Source organism: Lactuca sativa, chromosome 4 (genome assembly GCF_002870075.4).
Source record: "Lactuca sativa cultivar Salinas chromosome 4, Lsat_Salinas_v11, whole genome shotgun sequence".
NCBI classification, from domain to species: Eukaryota; Viridiplantae; Streptophyta; class Magnoliopsida; order Asterales; family Asteraceae; genus Lactuca; species Lactuca sativa.
The window spans coordinates 232048513-232068591 of record NC_056626.2 but is presented as its reverse complement, the minus strand read 5'-3'; the positions used below and the strand labels follow the sequence as shown (position 1 = coordinate 232068591).

At 43.0% G+C, this 20079-nt stretch overlaps 1 pseudogene; it reads left to right on the top strand.

The window, feature by feature from the left end:
- The first annotated feature begins 950 nt into the window (after positions 1 to 950).
- The window catches only part of LOC111920673 (elongation of fatty acids protein 3-like), a 32228-nt pseudogene continuing 13099 nt past the window's right edge, over positions 951 to 20079 (top strand).

Here is a 20079-nt window from a genome sequence, read left to right as displayed (position 1 = left end):
CAGGGGTGAACTAGTGGGTCATGTAGTACATTATAAAGTTGAGGACTTATGAGTATTTTGAACTATGATCATAGGTGGTGGAGCCTATGTCGAGTGCTCCGAGAGTTGGAATTTATCTGTCGAGTCGACATCTGCATGGTGAGTTATCCTCACTATATGCTACATGTGATTATGATCTGCTTGATTGGAATCAGAGTAGACATTATGTTATGCTTTTATGATCCGTAGGGATTGGTATGTTAGTGGGATGCTAGGTCAGTGCTCTAGTTATGAGAGAATTCTATGATTGATGATCAGTGAGATAGATATGTTTGATGTCTGTATATGCCAGTACATGATAGTTATGCGCACATGGTTATTTGCTTGTTGGTTGGGTTGAGGTGGTCCTGCTTTGTGCTGAAGGCCAACATACCTTATGAGCGGTCCGGGGAGACTGTAGGCCCACGTGGCGGACCAGTCATGCCGAAGGCTCGGGATAGACCGAGATAGACTTTAGGCCCAGTAGGGCGGTCCAGTCAGGCTGATGGCCCAGTATGCATGTTTATTGATTGATTGATTGATTATTCCTGAATTGGTTTTTATCAGTGTGGTATTGGTATTTTGGGTGTAGCTCATTAAGCCCTCGGGCTTATAGTTTTCAGCTTGTTGTTTCAGGTACTTCAGGAGACCGTGGGAAGGCGAAGGCATGACCGTACTGCTCCTCATCCTTATGATCTGTTTTGGGACACTCTGATGATAATTGATTTGAAAATGTTTTGTAGACAATTACTATTTGATCCCTTTTGTTTATATTAAAAGTTTAAATTTGGCGTGAATTTTTATGGATGTTACAAGTTGGTATCAGAGCCTTGGTTTGAGTGAATTGGAGAAACACTTGTGTGAATCCAGTCTCAAATCAAGGAAATTTTCGGAAAGTAAAAATTTTAAAATGATTTTTTTAAAAATCAAGGATGGAGGACGCAGGGGCTACAATCAGCCAGAGCCTGTAAGTAAGCCCCAAAATATCATACAGTTATTTGATATTCTGATATGTTAGATCAGCATGCTAGTGCTAGGCTAGGGATCTTCAAGAATCGCATGATAGATTTGCCTGATTATATGATGCCTATTAGCCTAGGGTTCTTTTATATGGAATTGACATCATGACCGTAGATGTTTAGTGTATGCACCACGGCTGTGTGTAGTCAAGATCTTATAGCCTGAGAATGTCTGATTTAACCTTAGTGTAGGATCAGATATTTGAAAGTCTATCGGGTCCAGCGTTATGTGCAGCCAGTGTACACTAGCGCTGCAGGGGCTGATGGAAGTTTCATGGATGTGTGAGTGGTGCGGAACTACAAGATCAGTTGTGAGATAGGCGATGTCCCCTATTAGTGAGGGTTGAGCGCATAGTATGTTGAGTATAGTATTAGGGCGTTGTGATGATACTTGAGACAAATATGGGTAGGTGTGGAAGGTAGTATGGGCCCGTACTACTGAAAGCACAAGACCCATACGCGTAGCAAGGAAGTCACAACCCTTAGGGATTGAGGGTATTGGTTTCCCGGCATTATATTGGTTATTTGATATATTGAGTGTGTTTGCAGTATGGTGGTAACGAGACGCTTTGCTGATGGATCCGGGTCAGGATCTGGGTCAGGATCGGGGATGGGAGACGGATGGTCAGAGGTGCCGATAGCACCTGAGCCCGTCGTTCAGATTGGGACCGATGAGCTGGATGCCAGGATTCGGGAGATCATACACGACAAGATTGTTGCTGCATTCCGAGAGCAGCTGCCAGAGATGTTCGAGTCGATTAAGACCACGATGGCTGAGTATTTTGATGAGCGATATGCATCCCTAACGGAGACAGCTGCCGCTGCAGCCACTTCGGTTGTAACTGTGGCAGGGGTGGGAGGAGGAGCCAGCAGGGCTTTCCAGTATCGAGAATTCGATAATACGAAGCCCCCGACGTTTGATGGTACACTGGATGCGATTAGAGCTATGAGGTGGTTATCTGACGTGGAGGGTTGTTTCTTCACGTGTTTATGTCCTGCTGACTAGAAGGTCAGGTGTTCCCTAAACCTGCTGAGGCTTGGGGCAAAGGACTGGTGGAGGCTGACGACTGGGTTGTATTCTGATGATCAGCGGACTGCTGTTACATGGGAGCAGTTCAGAGATATGTTCCGCACCCGCTACGTTCCACGTGTTGAGCGGGAGCGGCTTGTGCAAGAGTTTTTGACATTGAGGCAGGATGGGGAGTCTGTGATGGATATTACCCGTATGTTCACGGAGAGGGCTATGTTTCGCCCGGAGTTTGCTTCGGAGCAGTCTCAGATGACTCGTTATCTGAGTATGCTCAAGACTGATATTCGACAGTTTGTGTCTAACTAGCGATGTGATACTCTCCTGGACCTTCAGGAAGCCGTGAGGCGGCGTGAATTGGAGATAGAGCTGCAGCTAAAGGAGCAGCGAAAGGCACCGATACAGTTTCAGCCGGCGCCTATGCGGTCTAAGACCACTGATACACGGTCTGGGGGCACTATGCTAGGGACTGCTGTCAGTCCGCCCCTCCAGCATATATCAGGATTTGTTACCATTGTCATCAGGTTGGTCATGTGAAGACCAACTGTCCGCAGCTCGCCGCCAAGCCGGCGCAGGGTTCCACGCCAGCTACTGTGAGGATTGGAGATGGGAGGCCAGTCAAGATGGAGCCTCCGAAGGCTCAAGGTCGTGCCTTCCAGCTCACGGCCGAGGAGGCCAAGGCAGCACCGGATGTGGTTGCTGGTATGTTTCTATTCTCTATCTCAGTTATTGTATTTGTATTATGCTTACCGATTGTACCTATGACTAGGTATGTTTTTAGTAAATTATTTGCCTGCTTTGGTTTTATTTGACCCGGGGGTGCGAGTTGGAGATTTCCGAGCTGCCATTCCCGATAGATTTGATTCCTATTCCCATGGGGGATGTATGCGTGATCGTAGGGATGGATTGGCTTAGCCGTTTTGGCACCATGATCGACTGTGAGGGACAGCAGGTGGTGGTTCGAACCCCAAGTGGGGGAGAACTTGTAGTATACGGTGAGGGCACCAGGTTGGGATCAGGGTTCTGTTCAGCGGCCAGAGCTCGACAGTATATTCAGCACGAGTGTGCCGGTTATTTGGCGTATGTGGTAGATACGTAAGTTAGGGAGTAGCTCTCGGTTTCAGAAGTCCATGTGGTTAGAGAGTTTGCTGAAGTGATCCCGGAGGAGTTACCCGGAGTGCCTCCGGAGACGCACGTTGAGTTCAGGATTGATCTAGTGCCAGGTGCGGCCCCTATCGCTAAGGCGTCATACCGTTTCGCACTGCCTGAGATGCAAGAGCTATCGTTTCAGTTGCAGGAGCTGCTGGGTAAGCAGTTTATTCATCCGAGTAGCTCACCCTGGGGAGCACCGATCCTTTTCGTCAGGAAGAAGGACGGTTTGCACAGGATGTGCATTGACTATAGGGAGCTGAACAAGTTAACGGTGAAGAACCGTTATCCACTCTCGAGGATAGACGATCTGTTCAATCAGCTGCAGGTTGCATCTTGGTTTTCCAAGATTGATTTGAGATCAGGATATCACCAGGTAAGGATGAGGGAGGAAGACGTGGAGAAGACTGTGACAACCCGATATTTCAAATCTTTGTAATGACCTAAAAAGTCAAGTATTGTAACCACTTTTGAATTAATAAAATTAACTTTGATAATAAAATGTCCAAAAAGTTCTATTTAAATTCCCTCTATTTTTAAATGTCATTAAACCGGGATCGTACGTAAAAAGAACGCCCAAATCCGACTTCGTATATTGAAGTTAAGATTTTTCCAAGTTCGGCTTAGCAACAGACAGCTAAAAACTCGAATCGGAGATCAAGCGACTTTTGGCCGGAATGACCTAAACGAGAATCGAAGGTCTCGACAATGGTATTTCAGCGGTGAGAAGTCTGGCAAAAACCGACGTCAGATAAAGAAGTTATGAATTTTTAAAGAAATTCCTTAATCACGTCATTTTTATAATTAAATAATAAAAATAATTTCGGAATTTGCCAACGGAGTCTAAACGAAAGTTGTAGAGCGTAGTCTCACCTTCGCGTGGATATAAAGACCATCGAAAACAGAGTTTGTATGAAGGAGATATGATTTTTTGAAGTTTATTAAATAACTTATATATATATATATATATATATATATATATATATATATATATATATATATATATATATATATATATATTTAAATCAAAAATCCGGTAATATCCGAAGGAAGAGTCAGCGTCCTCATCCGAGTTACGCGCTGCGTAACCTCGTACGCCCCGCGTACCCGAGGGCCTTGGTCTCGGTCCGTGCATGTCGCCCCTATGCGAAACTACCGACCCATCCCATCCGACTTGATCCGTCTCATCCGAAGCCGAGGCAGTCGAGGACTCGGTCATGCATGACGTACGCGTACGCGCTGCGTACGAGCGTACGCCCCACGTACCGAGGCTTCTCAGACCCCCTATAAATAGAATGCGAGGGTTTCCGGAAAAATTGCTCATTTCTCTCCTTTCTCTCACGATCTTGCCTCGATTTCCGTGCCGGTTCAAACCCGAAGCTCTGGTCTTTTTGCTCAAGTCCCGAGGGTCGATTTTACTCCCGAGATTCCCGAGAATCCCGAGAAAAATTCGTTTCTCAAGACGAAACTCTGCCCAGTTTCCCATCTCGCTATCTTCAAACTTTCAAGTGAGTTAATACCCCTAATCAATATTTTAAATGATTTTAAATGCTTTAATGGGGGGGGGGGGGGGGGGGAATACAAGTAGAAACAAACATGTTATTAAATCATTGATATGTATTTTATAACTGTGTTTGTCATTTAATAGATTTCACATGCTACAAAATGTGATGCATGAAATGGTTTTACATCTTAAAAGCACATTGTTAACCAAATGTTTTACCTTTGAAATGTTTATTAAAATGACATCAAGTCATTGTTAATTATTTTTCAAAACCCATAAGATGTCTTACAAAACCATTTTTCATTCTTGAACTAAACTATGCATATACGCTTATATTCTTATATATGTATTGATGTTATAGTTTACATCTTTCATTTAGTTTCCCACACCCTTGAGTAGTAAGAGTGTATAAACCTACATGATCAACCAGTTATATTACAGTAAGTTATCATAGGGATAATTTGAAGATATTAAACATTACTTCTATTACAAGGAATCACACAAGAGTCAGTTCATTCATGAGTCATTATTAGTACATTACCTGATACATGAGTACCTTTACATATGCTTACATGATACATGAACACGCTTACATGAAAACAGTACATGAATACCTTTACGTAGATACATCGACCTGTGTATACTTACATGAATATCTGAACCTCGGTTCATTAGGACGAATTATTAGTACCTTCAGTAAATCGTCCTGCCTATCCTAGTTCAACGGGAGTCAGTTACGGGACTAACCATTCCTGGAACCTATTGTTCGCTATAGAGGTTAATTGGACAATCTTCGGATGTTCATTAGGTTATCTATTTCGCTTATAGCAAGGTAGAGTCAGTTACGGGACTAACCATTCCTGGAACCTACTGTTCGCCACAGAGGTTAATTGGACAATCTTAGGATGTTCATTTGTAACAGCCCGGAATCTCAGGTATTATTAAATTATGTTTTTGGGGTGATTTAAGAGGGGACTCGGCGAGTTGGAGCCTAGACTCGCCGAGTAGGATCGCAGACTTGGTCGCGGGATCGCGACTGGACTCGACGAGTCCAGATATGGACTCGGCGAGTCGACGCTGTTCAGCGGAAACCCTAGCCGTTTGGTTTTGGATCGTATATAAGGCACTATATGCCGTCATTGTCCGTCTTTTAGCCTACTGAGAAGAACCCTAAGCGGCTGTGGGCATCTAGAGCAAGATTGAAGGCCATTGGTGATTTGAAGAAATTGTGGTGCAAGGAGGAGGAGAGTCTTGGCTAAAGGAACTGCAAGGGATTCGAGTTCTGAGGTTTGGGGACACAGAGAGTGCGTTATTCAGGTAATATTTCGGATCATTTCTGTTATATTGATGTGTGTATGGATCTAGGGTTTATGGAACCAATTTGGTGATTAGATGGATTATTGCCTTATTACCCAAACGACTATAACCTTGTATTAGGACCTTTAGAGGTCCAGAAGATCCCATGCTTGTGTATTCGGGACAAAACTTATCTCAGGAAGCATTTTGATCGACTGCATGGCATGGACTCACCGAGTCCGATGAACAGACTCGGCGAGTAGCTTGGAGATTGACTGGAACTCGTCGAGCTGTTCTTCAGACTCGACGAGTGGAGTCGGGGTGGCCCCGCGATTCTTCCACAAGGATCTCGTCGAGCCAAGAGGGATACTCGATGAGTAGAAAGGGAACATCAAGGGAAGTTGGGGAGGACGTCTAGACTCGCCGAGTCGCCATGGCACTCGCCGAGTCCGGTCGAGTTGACCGTTGACCGTTGACCAGAGTTGACCTAAGTCTGACTTCTTAGGGATAGTCACACTTAGAAGATATAAGTGTTAATGAGGGATATGTGATGTTATAGGGAGGTTGTGGCTCGTCGGATTGTGCACGAGTGATTTCAGGATTTGCTAGCTTTCAGCATTCGCGAGGTGAGTCTTCTCACTATACTGTACCCGGAAGGGTTTGACTGTGTGACCGGAAGGTCGGATATGATATGTGATATGTATGCTATATGTGGTAAGTTATTTGTTATATGTGTGCTATGTATGTCATGGGCCGGAAGGCGATTATATTATGGGCCGGAAGGCAATATGTTATGGGCCGGAAGGCGATATGTTGTGTGATGGACCGGAAGGTCGGCGTGGGTAGGACCGGAAGGTTTACCCAGCAGGGACGGAAGTCCCCTGAGACACATGGACCGGAAGGTCAGGGCCTGGAAAGGCGTATGTGCGTAAGTAGTATATTGGGGAACTCACTAAGCATTTATGCTTACAGTTGTTATGTATGTGTTTCAGGCACTAGCGAGGACCGTGGGAAGGCGCCGGCGTGATCGATACACACTGAAGGATGTTTTTATGATCTTGGGATTTAGACAATTTGTATTTGACATGACACCTAAATTATTTATGCCTTGTTTTGAATGGAAATACTTTATTTTAAAATGAAAAATTTGTTTGAAAATTTGCGTTGTTACATCATTGGGTTGTCATTACATATATTAGGAGACAGTTACGGGACTAACCATTCCTGGAACCTACAGTTCGCTACAGAGGTTAATTGAACAATCTTCGGATGTTCATTAGGTTATTTACATCGACTACATCGATGTAAAGTCAGTTACGGGACTAACCATTCCTGGAATCTACTGTTCGCCACAGAGGTTAAATTGAACAATCTTCGGATGTTCATTAGGTTATATCTGTCGCGTCGGCAACGTTGTGTTACCCCCGGGTAACCCAAGAGTAATACTTTCATGGTTATATTTTCCTATTTACTTTATTTTGTGATACATTCACATAAACGATGAGTTAGACTAAGCACTTTTAGTACTAGTCATTACACAGGAAAAACTATCATTTTACAAATAGAACATTCGGGTCTTGGTAGAAGACTACATTTCATACTTATAGAAAATAAGGGTTTTTCTAGGGATTTCATACTTACCTCAACATTTTCATTTAAAGGTTTACATGGCTTTCATAATAGATTTTCACAAAACAAAGGCAATGACACTTATATACTTATGAATTCACTAGTTTTAAAGCTGATACTCGCTTTCAAAATAACTTGTATTCTCAGGTCATCAGTAGACACGTACGGAGGCCAGGTTTTGAGAAGACGGAGCAGACAAGTTTCGTCTTTTATTTTGATTGTATATTTTTGGTGTCTTATTACAATGAAAGAACACACATGTATTAAATTTTACTTATAATGGAATGGATGATGTTGTTGCTTGTTTATTATATTACACTGTTGTGATACTGTACATGACGTCCTCCACCCCTGAACGTTTACGCCGTTCGTGGTTTTAGGGTGTGACAAAGACCGTGTTCCGGACTCGTTACGGTCATTACGAGTTCGTGGTGATGCTGTTTGGGCTCACCAATGCGCCGGCAGTGTTCATGGATTTGATGAACCGGATCTGCAGACCGATGCTCGATCGCTCGGTCATTGTGTTCATAGATGATACCTTGGTGTATTCCAAGACCAAAGAGCAGCATGCAGAGCATCTCAGGGAGGTTCTGGAGGTTTTGAGGCGAGAACGGTTGTATGCCAAGGTCTCGAAATGCGAGTTTTGGTTACGAGAGGTCCAGTTCCTCGGACATCTTGTTAACCAAGAGGGGATCTTGGTCGATCCGACCATGGTGGAGGCGGTTATGCAATGGGAGACTCCGAAAACTCCCTCAGACATCAGAAGTTTCTTGTGTTTAGCAGGGTATTATCGTAGGTTCATTCGTGATTTCTCCAAGATTATCGTACCCCTCACTTGTCTAACGAGGAAGGGGGTGGATTTCCGGTGGGGCCCAGAGCAGGAGAGGGCGTTTGAGACCCTGCAGTATTATTTATGTGAGGCGCCAGTGTTGACATTCCCTGAGGGAGTTGAAGGTTTTGTGGTATTTTGTGATGCGTCCATCACAGGGTTGGGGGCAGTCCTCGTGCAGAGGGGACGAGTGATAGCTTATGCATCAAGGCAGTTGAAGCCGCATGAAACGAGATACCCCACACACGATCTTGAGTTGGGAGTGGTGGTCTTCGCTCTCAAGATTTGGAGGCACTATCTGTACAGGGTCCGTTGTACCATATACACGGATCACAAGAGCTTGAGACACATCATGGACCAGCCGAACCTGAACATGAGGCAGCATAGGTGGCTGGATGTGGTCAAGGACTATGATTGTGAGATCCTTTACCATCCGGGTAAAGCGAACGTGGTTGCGGATGCTCTGAGCCGCAAGTCAGCTGGGTCCTCTACCCCAGCCTGGTGCATGAGGATAGCCGTGGATTCCTCGCTGGTGGGTTTAGTCAGGGATACTCAGATCGAGGGTATGAGATCGGAAAACTGGAGGATGGAAAGGATTAAGGGCGAGAGCGCCCGATTTGTTCATGATAGCCGCAGGTTGTTGACCCATTACGGTCGGGTTTAGGTTCCGATGACCGGAGGGGTCCGGCAGATAGTGATGGAGGAGACTCATAAGTCTCGTTTTTCTATTCACCAGGAAGCCACCAAGATGTACCGTGATTTGAGTTTGAGTTATTGGTGGCCTGGTATGAAGCACGATATCGCTTGGTTTGTGGAGAGGTGCTTGACCTATAGGATGGTCAAGGCCGAGCACCAGAGACCGCATGGTAAGTTGCAGCCTCTGGAGATTCTCATGTGGAAATGGGAACAGATCGCGATGGATTTCATCACAAAGTTGCCAAAGACGACAAAGGGGTTCGATGCCATATGGGTCATCGTGGATTGATTGACCAAGAGTGCCCATTTCTTAGCCATACGGGAGAGTTCGTTGGTAGAGAAGTTGGCCGACCTGTACGTCCGCGAGATTGTCTCTCGCCACAGGGTCCCGGTTTCCATTTTTTCTGATCGGGATGTCAGATTTACTTCACGATTTTGGTAGAAGTTCCACGAGGAACTGGGTACGAGGTTACATTTTAGTACGGCGTTTCACCCGCAGACTGATGGGCAGAGTGAGAGGACCATCCAGACCCTCGAGGATATGTTGAGGGCATGCGTCATTGATTTTGGTGGGAGTTGGGATTCCCACCTACCGCTTGTAGAGTTCGCCTACAACAACAGCTATCATTCCGGTATTGGCGCCCCACCTTTCGAGCTGTTGTATGGGCGGAAGTGTAGGACCCCAGTCTGTTGGGGCGAGGTTGGGCACAGGGTGATGGGTCGGACAGAGGTAGTTCTGCAAACTAGCGAGATAATACAGCAGATTAGGCAGCGACTATGAACTGCTCAGATCCGACAGAAAAGTTACGCGGACCGACGCCGATCTGAGCTGGAATTTCAGGTTGGTGACATGGTTCTCCTGAAGGTCTCACCCTGGAAGGGTGTGATCCGCTTCAGGAAGAGGGAAAATTGGGTCCCCGTTACATTGGACCATTCCGGATTGTTGCCAGGGTTGGCAGGGTGGCTTATAGGCTAGAGCTTCCGGAGGAGCTCAGCCGGATCCACAACACGTTTCATGGTTCGCAATTGTGGAAATGTGTTATGGATCAGGAGGTAGTGGTATCGTTGGAGGACATTCAGGTCGATGAGCGCTTGAACTATGTGGAAAGGCCTGTGACGATTTTGGAAAGAAAGAAGAAGATTTTGCGGAATAAGGAAATACCTTTGGTGAAGGTACAGTGGGAACATCGGAAGGGATCCGAGTAGATGTGGGAGCCGGAGGCGGAAATGCGCGAGCATTACCCGACATTGTTTATCCCAGCGGACTTCGAGGTCGAAGTCTAGTTCAAGTGGGGGAGAGTTGTAACGCCCCAATTCTCAGGTAATATTTTAAATAAAATGTTCTTGGTTTTGGCCCTACTCGACGAGTTGGTTGCCCTACTCGTCGAGTAGCAGCGGGTTGGATCGCGAATTAAGTGATCTACTCAGCGTGTCCTTTGTGGGACTCGGCGAGTAGGAGCTGGAAAGTGAAACCCTAATTTTCGGGGTTTGCACCCCTATTTAAAGAAGCTCAGGCCTCTTTTAGTCCCTTTGCAGCTCCCTTTGCATCTCTAACTCGTGTGTGTATGTGCCCATTGTGTGTTGAAACTTGGAGAGAAGATTTTGGTGTGGAGAGTTTGGGGAGCAAGTGATTGAGGCAAGAAGCTGGGAGGAAACCTGAATCTACTTCTGTGGACATCTCTTGGGAAGGTATTAAGCTATTACCCTCATTTATTCAGTCTAGACCTCCCTTTTTAGTGAGTTTTTAGGGTTTTTATAAGAATATCAAGTTGGTATGACAAGCTATGGGCTAGATCTGAAGTTGTAACTTCAGATCTGGACCCTCTTTGGATTATAGAAGCATAAAGTTCCATCTTTCGTCGAGATTAAGGTTCCCTTAGTGCATGAATACCCATTAAGAGCTTGGATTTGGCAATATTAAGAGCTTTTAAGACAATGCATGTACGTAAAGTTTGAAAATTTATGTGATAAGTATGCCCTAGGAGCCTGGATCTGTGAATGTGAGCCGCTGCATGGATCAAAATAGGCCTGTATGGAAAAAGGACTGGATGGACTCGACGAGTTGGATGAACAACTCGGCGAGTCAGATGAAGAAAGTCGTGAACTCGACGAGTTGGATGAGCAACTCGACGAGTTGGATGAAGATGGTCATAAAACTCAACGAGTTGAAGAACAACTCGGCGAGTCAGATGAATTTTAGCCAAGGACATGTTTGCGTGTAAATCCGTCGAGTTGCAAGGAGGAAACTCGACGGGTGGCCTTAAGGTTTGATCGGGATTCGAAGGAACTCGACGAGTCACCCTGAGGACTCGGCGAGTTGGAATGTGCTTTGAGGAACTCGGCGAGTAGCCGAGTGAACTCGGTGAGTTGAGGTCAACATGGACTGTTGACCTTGACTGAGGGCTTTGACCCTGTTCAGGGGTGAACTAGTGGGTCATGTAGTACCTTATAAAGTTGAGGAATTATGAGTATTTTGAACTATGATCATAGGTGGTGGAGCCTGTGTCGAGTGATTCGAGAGTTGGAGTTTATCTGTCGAGTCGACATCTGCAAGGTGAGTTATCCTCACTATATCAACAGGGTCTTCGACACCAAGGCCGACCCTTTAGTTGTTATTGTTATGATATGCTACATGTGATTATGATCTGCTTGATTGGAATTAGAGTAGATAGTATGTTATGCTTTTATGATCCGTAGGGATTGGTATGTTAGTGGCCTGCTAGGTCAGTGCTCTAGTTACAAGAGAATTCTATGATTGATGATCAGTGAAATAGATATGTTTGATGTCTGTATATGCCAGTACATGATAGTTATGCGCACATGGTTATTTGCTTGTTGGTTGGGTTGAGGCGGTCATGCTTTGTGTTGAAGGCCAACATACCTTATGAGCAGTCCAGGGAGACTGTAGGCCCACGTGGTGGACCAGTCATGCCGAAGGCTCGGGATAGACCCAGATAGACTGTAGGCCCAATACAGCGGTCCATCCAGGCCGATGGCCTTGTATGCATGTTGATTGATTTATTGATTGATTGATTATTACTGAATTGGTTTGATTTGACTTATGTGCCGGGCCCGGTCAGAACTGAATTGATGTGTTCGATTAAGTTCTATGTCAAATAAATCAGAGATCGAGAAACCTAAATGCTTGACTAACCATTCCATAGGATTGTCAGCATGATATCTAACAGAGGACTGTACGTTCCCTTATCTAAAGGACAAGATTGATTAGATCAGAGTTTGACAGCGTCTTTGAGAGCTACGATTGCAAACCGAATTGTACTTGTATAGTTACTAGACTTATCCAAGTGGGAGACTGTTGGAATAGTGTCTAAGGCTGTAACTATATTAGTCAAGTATTTGATCCGGTTGTGCATAGTCCTTTTGGGTTGCCTTCACCATAGCAACTTGATAGGATGATTTAATAAGAGAGAATAAATATTATTAATATATTATGGGAATAATATAATGAATAATATATTGTTATTTGATTAATATAAGTCATAGAATTAATTAGAATTAATTTGGTGACTTAAAGAGATTAATTAAATAAAGGGGTATAAACTGTCAATTGTTTGATAGTTAAACTTTGGACTGTAAATCCATTTGGATATGGTATGGACGAATTCTAAAAGATTTAGGATAGCTAAAATCGTCCATATGATTATCTTAGGAATGGATTTGGATAGCCTTAAGAGAAGATTATCTGATAGGGACTTATCTGTAATCCTTAAGGAGTCTACAAGTATAAATAGACCCTATGGCTGATGGAATTCGACACTTGACATAAAGAAAGGAACCTCTGGTCGAATTCCTCCCCTCTCCTCTCTCCTAAATCATCTTCCTTGCTATTGGTGTTTGTAAGCCATTAGAGGAGTGACATTTGTGACTCTAGAAGCTCCAAGACAACAAGGTCAACAAGGAATTCAAAGGTATGATTCTAGATCTGTTTCAATGTTGTTATTTAACCTAATTAGTAATTAGAAGTCTTGGATTCAAAGCATGTTTATTAGAAAGCCTAGATCCGAGCAGTAGGGTTTTGCATGCGCACATAGGAAAGTTCTTATGACTAAAACCCATCAGTGGTATAAGAGCCTAGCTTGGTTTTCTTTAAATTGTTGCTTGATTAACTGAAACAAACCTGCAAAATTCGATTTTTAGGTTTCTGAGTCATGGACTCGGCGAGTTCCAAGGTGGACTCGGCGAGTTCCAAGGTGGACTCAGCGAGTAGGCCTGACTCGGCGAGTCCCCTTGTGCACTCGGCGAGTCCAGGCGTCAGGAATGGCCAGATTCGGGATTTCTTTGTAATTATCTTATCTAAACTTTCCATAAACTAATTAGATCAATGTTAATTCGTTTTTCTGATAAATATAACTGCAATCTTGATCTAATTAAAGATATTTATCATATAATAAAATATTTGATTTCCTTATATGATAATTAATTAATTATTTTGATTATTTTGATAATTATCTTAAAAGAAATCTTGAATAAATCAAATATAGATAATTAGGATTTAATTGTTAATTGGAATTATTTGTTATTTGATCCTCCATGTTTTAAATGTTTAAAACTTGCCCTCAAGTTTTGAAATTTATATTTATGATTAAAAGTTTTAATTTAGACAACTTAAATTTCAAAACCCTAGATTTTAAAAGGTTTAAAATACAACCCTATACTAATATGATATTACTAGTATAATATATATATGTATAACTAAATGCTAGTCTTACCGTTAGTAGGCCTCATTCACGAAGCCGATCTATAAGGTGGGTATAAGGTTGCGGCCTATAAAATGGCGCTTAATGGGTGTACACTCACACCCACCGCTTGCTTGATTGGTGGAGGGTCGTTAGCCGAACGGGTAGGATAGGGCAACCTCATCCTCTCATTAAAAGTATAATAAGAAATATAAAGTAACTACACATATTTTAAAATTTCCCAATCTTAGTTACTTTAGGAAAAGTGAATTGATGCAATCCCATGAAATTACACTTTGCACCTTGCTAAGAAGTTAGTGGAGCGTGTGTGGTTTACCGGCACACTAATTGGTTCTAAGCGAAGGTGGCAAAGGGTGATTCATTGTATATCATAGTTCGATGGAGCGTGTGTGGTTTACCGGCACATCGAATAGGTGATCGTTACAATGAAGGCACCATGTGAATTTGCATGGTTATTCACACCCGCTTTGTGATCCTCGGTATCCCAGTCACAAACAAGAGGGGCATATCGAGATTTAAACATGCCATTGAATAGTTTCAATGAATCTCATCCGAACCTAGGAATTCTCAAAAACACTTAGGGCTAATAGTTTAGGTTTTTGTGATGGAGAATTAGTGAATCGTCATTCACTTACCTTCAATTGATTTGCATGTTAGATTACGGCATCCCTTTTCTAATATGTAAATGTCATTGTTGGATCCTAGCCCTAATTTTTCTTATTGGGTGATAATTAGGGATTTATATTCTAATCTATCTTTGTCCTTTTCTAATTATAGATGTCAAACGCTAACAACGCTGCTGCTAGTTCTTTCACGTTGATGAGCCTTTGCCAAAAGGTCACTTTCGATGGAACGAACTTTAGCGAATGGATAAGATACATTCGCACCATTGCTCGCTATGAGGACAAGGAGTATGTCCTTGATGAGAAGCTCGAGAAAATCAACACCGAAATTGCTACTCCAGCCGAAATCACCGCCTTTGAAACTCATGAGCGAGATGCAACGAAGGTACATTGCATCATGATTGCTACCATGAACTCCGAATTCCAAAAGTCATACGAGGACATGTACCCGTACGAGATGCACCAAGACTTATTGGAGAGGTACCACCAAAACGCGAGACAAGAGCGGTATGAGATTTTCACTAACATGATTTCCGCAAAGATGGGTCATGGAGAATCTCTTACCGTGCACTTGCAAAAGATGCAAAGGTATGTCGACCGCCTTCGCAAGTTAAATGTTGACTTCGGGGAAGACTTGGCGATCGACATGGTGCTTCACTCTTTGCCTCCGATGTACAACCAGTTCAGGATGACCTACCACATGAACAAAGAGGAGGTCACCCTAAGCAAACTCCAAGGCTCTTGAGAGTCGCTGAGAGCAACTTCAAGGACAAGTTTGTTGCACCTACTCCCAATCCGCCCGCTGCTCCTGTCTTGGCTATTGGTCAAGGAAAGGGAAAGAAGTGGAAAGCTTCATCGAAGAACCATCGCAAGGTGAAGGCCCGAGATGGTGCCTCTTCTAGTGGGACCAAAGTTGATCTCGCTAAGCCCTGTCCTAACCCGAAGGAGGCAGAGTGCCACCACTGCCACAAGATAGGACATTGGAAGAGAAGCTGCCCAGAGTACCTGCAAGCAATCAAAGAAGGAAAGATCAAGCCATCTTTCGCAGGTATATACGCAATTAAATCTAACGATTCTAATCATGCTATTTCTTGGGTCCTTGATACCGGTTGTGGTTATCACATTTGTTCTAATGTGCAGGGACTAAGAAGAAGTAGGGATGTGGAGCAAGGAAGGATCAATCTAATCATGGGGAACAGAAGATCGTCGCCTGTAACCAAGATTGGAGTTTATTCTTTAGTGCTTAGGAATAGTTTGGTTTTAGATTTGAACAATTGTTGCTATTCGCCAGAAATGGCAAGAAACATCATTTCATTTCATGGTTTATATAGACAAGGATTTAGATTTTCTTTTAATAATGAGAATGGTTCTATTTTGGCTTATCTAAATGGTGTCTTTTACTTTGAAGCTATACCATGTAATGGAATATATGAAACTGTTATGATTGTTGATAACTTAGGAAATGATGTTTTGAATATTGATTCTTCCACTAGTATGGATAAAGCATCCTTGTGGCATTGTCGTCTTGGACATGTCAACAAGAAATGCATAGCCAAACTCCAAAAGGATGGAGTGTTGGAATCATTCGACCTTAGGGAAGATGACACATGCGAGTCTTGTTTACTTGGGAAGATGACCAAATCACCCTTCACGAGTACATGTGAAAGGGGCGAAGGTCTATTGGACCTAATACATACCGATGTATGTGGACCGTTTAGATCAACCACGAAGGATGGGAACCGCTTCTACGTGACTTTTACCGATGACTATAGTAGATATGGGTATATCTACTTAATCAAGCAAAACTCAGAAACCTTTGAAAAGTTCAAAGAGTTCAAGAATGAAGTGGAGAATCAATTGGGCAGGAAAATCAAGATGCTTCAATCCGATCGAGGAGGAGAGTACCTAAGTCTTGAATTCCACGATTGTCTCAAGGAGTGTGGAATAGTTTCGCAATTGACGCCTCCTAGGACACCGCAGTTGAATGGTGAGGCAGAAAGGCGTAATCGAACCTTATTGGATATGGTTCGCTCTATGATGAGTCGTGCTTCACTACCTATCTCTTTTTGGGGGTATGCCTTAGAGACTGCCGCCCATATCCTTAACCGAGTCCCTACCAAGAAGGTTGCCAAAACACCTCACGAGATGTGGACAGGGAAAGTTCCCTCGTTGGCACATATCAAGGTTTGGGGTTGCGAGGCTTTCGTAAGACGAGATACTCACGACAAGCTTGAACCTCGAAGTGAGCGATGTATTTTCATCGGCTACCCGCAGACATCCTTTGGATATCTCTTCTATAGACCGAAGGACAATGTGGTCTTCATTGCGAGGAGAGGAGTTTTCCGAGAGCGAGAACTCATAAGCCAAGGAGACAGTGGGAGGCAAATCGAGCTTGAAGAGATTCAAGAGTCGATAGATGAAGGAACCTCTACCGCTGGCACTCAACCCGAGGAGGAAACTCCGGTTGAACCGATTGACAAATCCTTACCTCTTAGACGTTCCGATAGAGTTAGAGTTCTACCCCAGTTTTATGGTTTTCATATTACTACCGAAGGGGACACGTATATTAGTGATGGTACACTAATAAATCTTAATGAACCTAATAGCTATAAGGAAGCCATGGCAGGCCCGGAGTCTGCAAAATGGAAAGAGGCAATGGATAGCGAGATCCAATCCATGTATGATAACCAAGTTTGGAATTTGGTTGATTATGTGCCCGGACGTAAGACCGTTGGGTGCAAATGGATCTTCAAGAAGAAGACCGACGTGGATGGAAACATGCACACATATAAAGCGCGATTGGTTGCGAAGGGCTTTACTCAAACTCCTAGAGTTGACTATGATGAGACCTTCTCACCAGTTGCGAAGATTAAATCTATTAGAGTGATGCTAGTTATTGCCGCATTTCATGATTATGAGATTTGGCAAATGGATGTCAAGACCGCTTTCCTTAACGGGAAGTTGGCTGAGGATGTTTACATGGCTCAACCCGAGGGGTTTGTGGATCCGAAGCATCCGAATAGAGTGTGTAAGCTTGAGAAGTCCATTTATGGACTTAAGCAAGCATCTCGCAGATGGAATCTTTGCTTCGATGAGAAAGTCAAAGAGTTTGGATTTGTACGAAGCGAAGACGAGTCTTTTGTATATGTCAAAGCCAGTGGGAGTATAGTAAGCTTCCTCGTTCTATATGTCGATGACATATTACTCATAGGAAACGACATCCCGATTCTGCAGGAAGTTAAGTCCTGGCTCGGGAAGTGCTTCGCTATGAAAGACCTCGGAGAAGCTTCTTACATTTTGGGAATAAGGATAGTGAGAGAAAGAAGTAAGAGACTAATTGGACTTAGTCAGAACACTTACTTAGAGAAGGTACTAAAACGTTTTAGTATGGAAAACTCAAAGAAGGGAGAATTACCGATACAAAGCAATGCCAAGTTGAGTAAGACTCAAAGTCCGAGTACCGAAGCTGAGATAGCAGAAATGAGCCGAGTACCATACGCTTCCGCAGTTGGATCAATCATGTACGCTATGACTTGTACTCGCCCTGATGTAGCCTTCACTTTGAGCATGGTTAGCAGATATAAAGGGAATCCTGGCAAAGCACATTGGATTGCGGTGAAGAATATCCTTAAGTACCTTCGGAGGACGAAGGAATGGTTCTTAGTCCTCGGAGGGAGTGATGACTTGAAGGTGCGAGGGTATAGTGACGCCAATTTTCAGACCGACAGGGACAACTACCGTTCGCAGTCGGGCTGGGTCTTTACCCTAAATGGAGGAGCAGTGACATGGAAGAGTTCCAAGCAGGAAACCGTAGCTAACTCAACGTGCGAATCAGAGTACATTGCAGCGAGCGAAGCGTCGAAGGAGGCGATATGGCTAAAGAACTTCATCGGTGATCTTGGAGTCGTACCTGCCATAAAGGAGCCAATGGAGATTTTCTGTGATAACGAAGGTGCGGTTGCCTTAACCAAGGAACCGAGGGATCATGGTAGATCAAGACATATCGACAGAAAATATCACTTCATCAGACATCGTGTAGAAGAAGGACAACTCGTAGTGAAGAGGATATCATCAGAAGATAACCCAGTAGATCCGCTTACGAAGGGACTGAGTAGGGTTAAGCACTTACAGCATGCTAGGAGTATTGGGCTGAAGGATGATATTAGCATAGATTAGATAGTATTAGAAACGTGTAATAGATAAATGTAATTAACATTTGATGATTAAATAAAGGAGTTTTATTTATAAGTAATGTTACTGTCTTATGTTAATTGTTTAACTATTGTTTCACTTTGCATGTTTTGACTTCCAGAATAATTGAAATTATTAGGAATAATAGAATTGTTCAAATTGTCCACAGTCGTTCATATGTTGGAAATAGATATGAAAGAAGATTGTCATGCATTGGTGTGTAGATTGTCTAAATGGTGTTAGACATAGCAAAGGGTTGCTGCAACGTTCATGAGTGCTTATGAACTAGTTTTGAGCATTGGAACAAACCCGCGCTTGCTGGAATCACCTTATGGAATAAGATATAAAAGGGTGATCGCAAGACGATAATATCATATAGTCTTAAAACCTAGATATATGGTTTGTTATTTGTTAATTGGTTGTACATTGATAATGCGAAAACGCATCAGTAACTCGGTGTTATAAAACGCATTGTTGTGTATAGTTGGTTAATGAATAAGTAAATGCATATAAGTCGAAGTTTATCTGTAACTTTTATCTAAGAAGGTAAAAGCGATATCTCGGCCGCTCGATGATTTGATTTGACTTATGTGTCGGGCCCGGTCAGAACTGAATTGATGTGTTCGATTAAGTTCTATGTCAAATAAATCAGAGATCGAGAAACCTAAATGCTTGACTAACCATTCCATAGGATTGTCAGCATGATATCTAACAGAGGACTGTACGTTCCCTTATCTAAAGGACAAGATTGATTAGATCAGAGTTTGACAGCGTCTTTGAGAGCTACGATTGCAAACCGAATTGTACTTGTATAGTTACTAGACTTATCCAAGTGGGAGACTGTTGGAATAGTGTCTAAGGCTGTAACTATATTAGTCAAGTATTTGATCCGGTTGTGCATAGTCCTTTTGGGTTGCCTTCACCATAGCAACTTGATAGGATGATTTAATAAGAGAGAATAAATATTATTAATATATTATGGGAATAATATAACGAATAATATATTGTTATTTGATTAATATAAGTCATAGAATTAATTAGAATTAATTTGGTGACTTAAAGAGATTAATTAAATAAAGGGGTATAAACTGTCAATTGTTTGATAGTTAAACTTTGGACTGTAAATCCATTTGGATATGGTATGGACGAATTCTAAAAGATTTAGGATAGCTAAAATCGTCCATATGATTATCTTAGGAATGGATTTGGATAGCCTTAAGAGAAGATTATCTGATAGGGACTTATCTGTAATCCTTAAGGAGTCTACAAGTATAAATAGACCCTATGGCTGATGGAATTCGACACTTGACCTAAAGAAAGGAACCTCTGGTCGAATTCCTCCCCTCTCCTCTCTCCTAAATCATCTTCCTTGCTATTGGT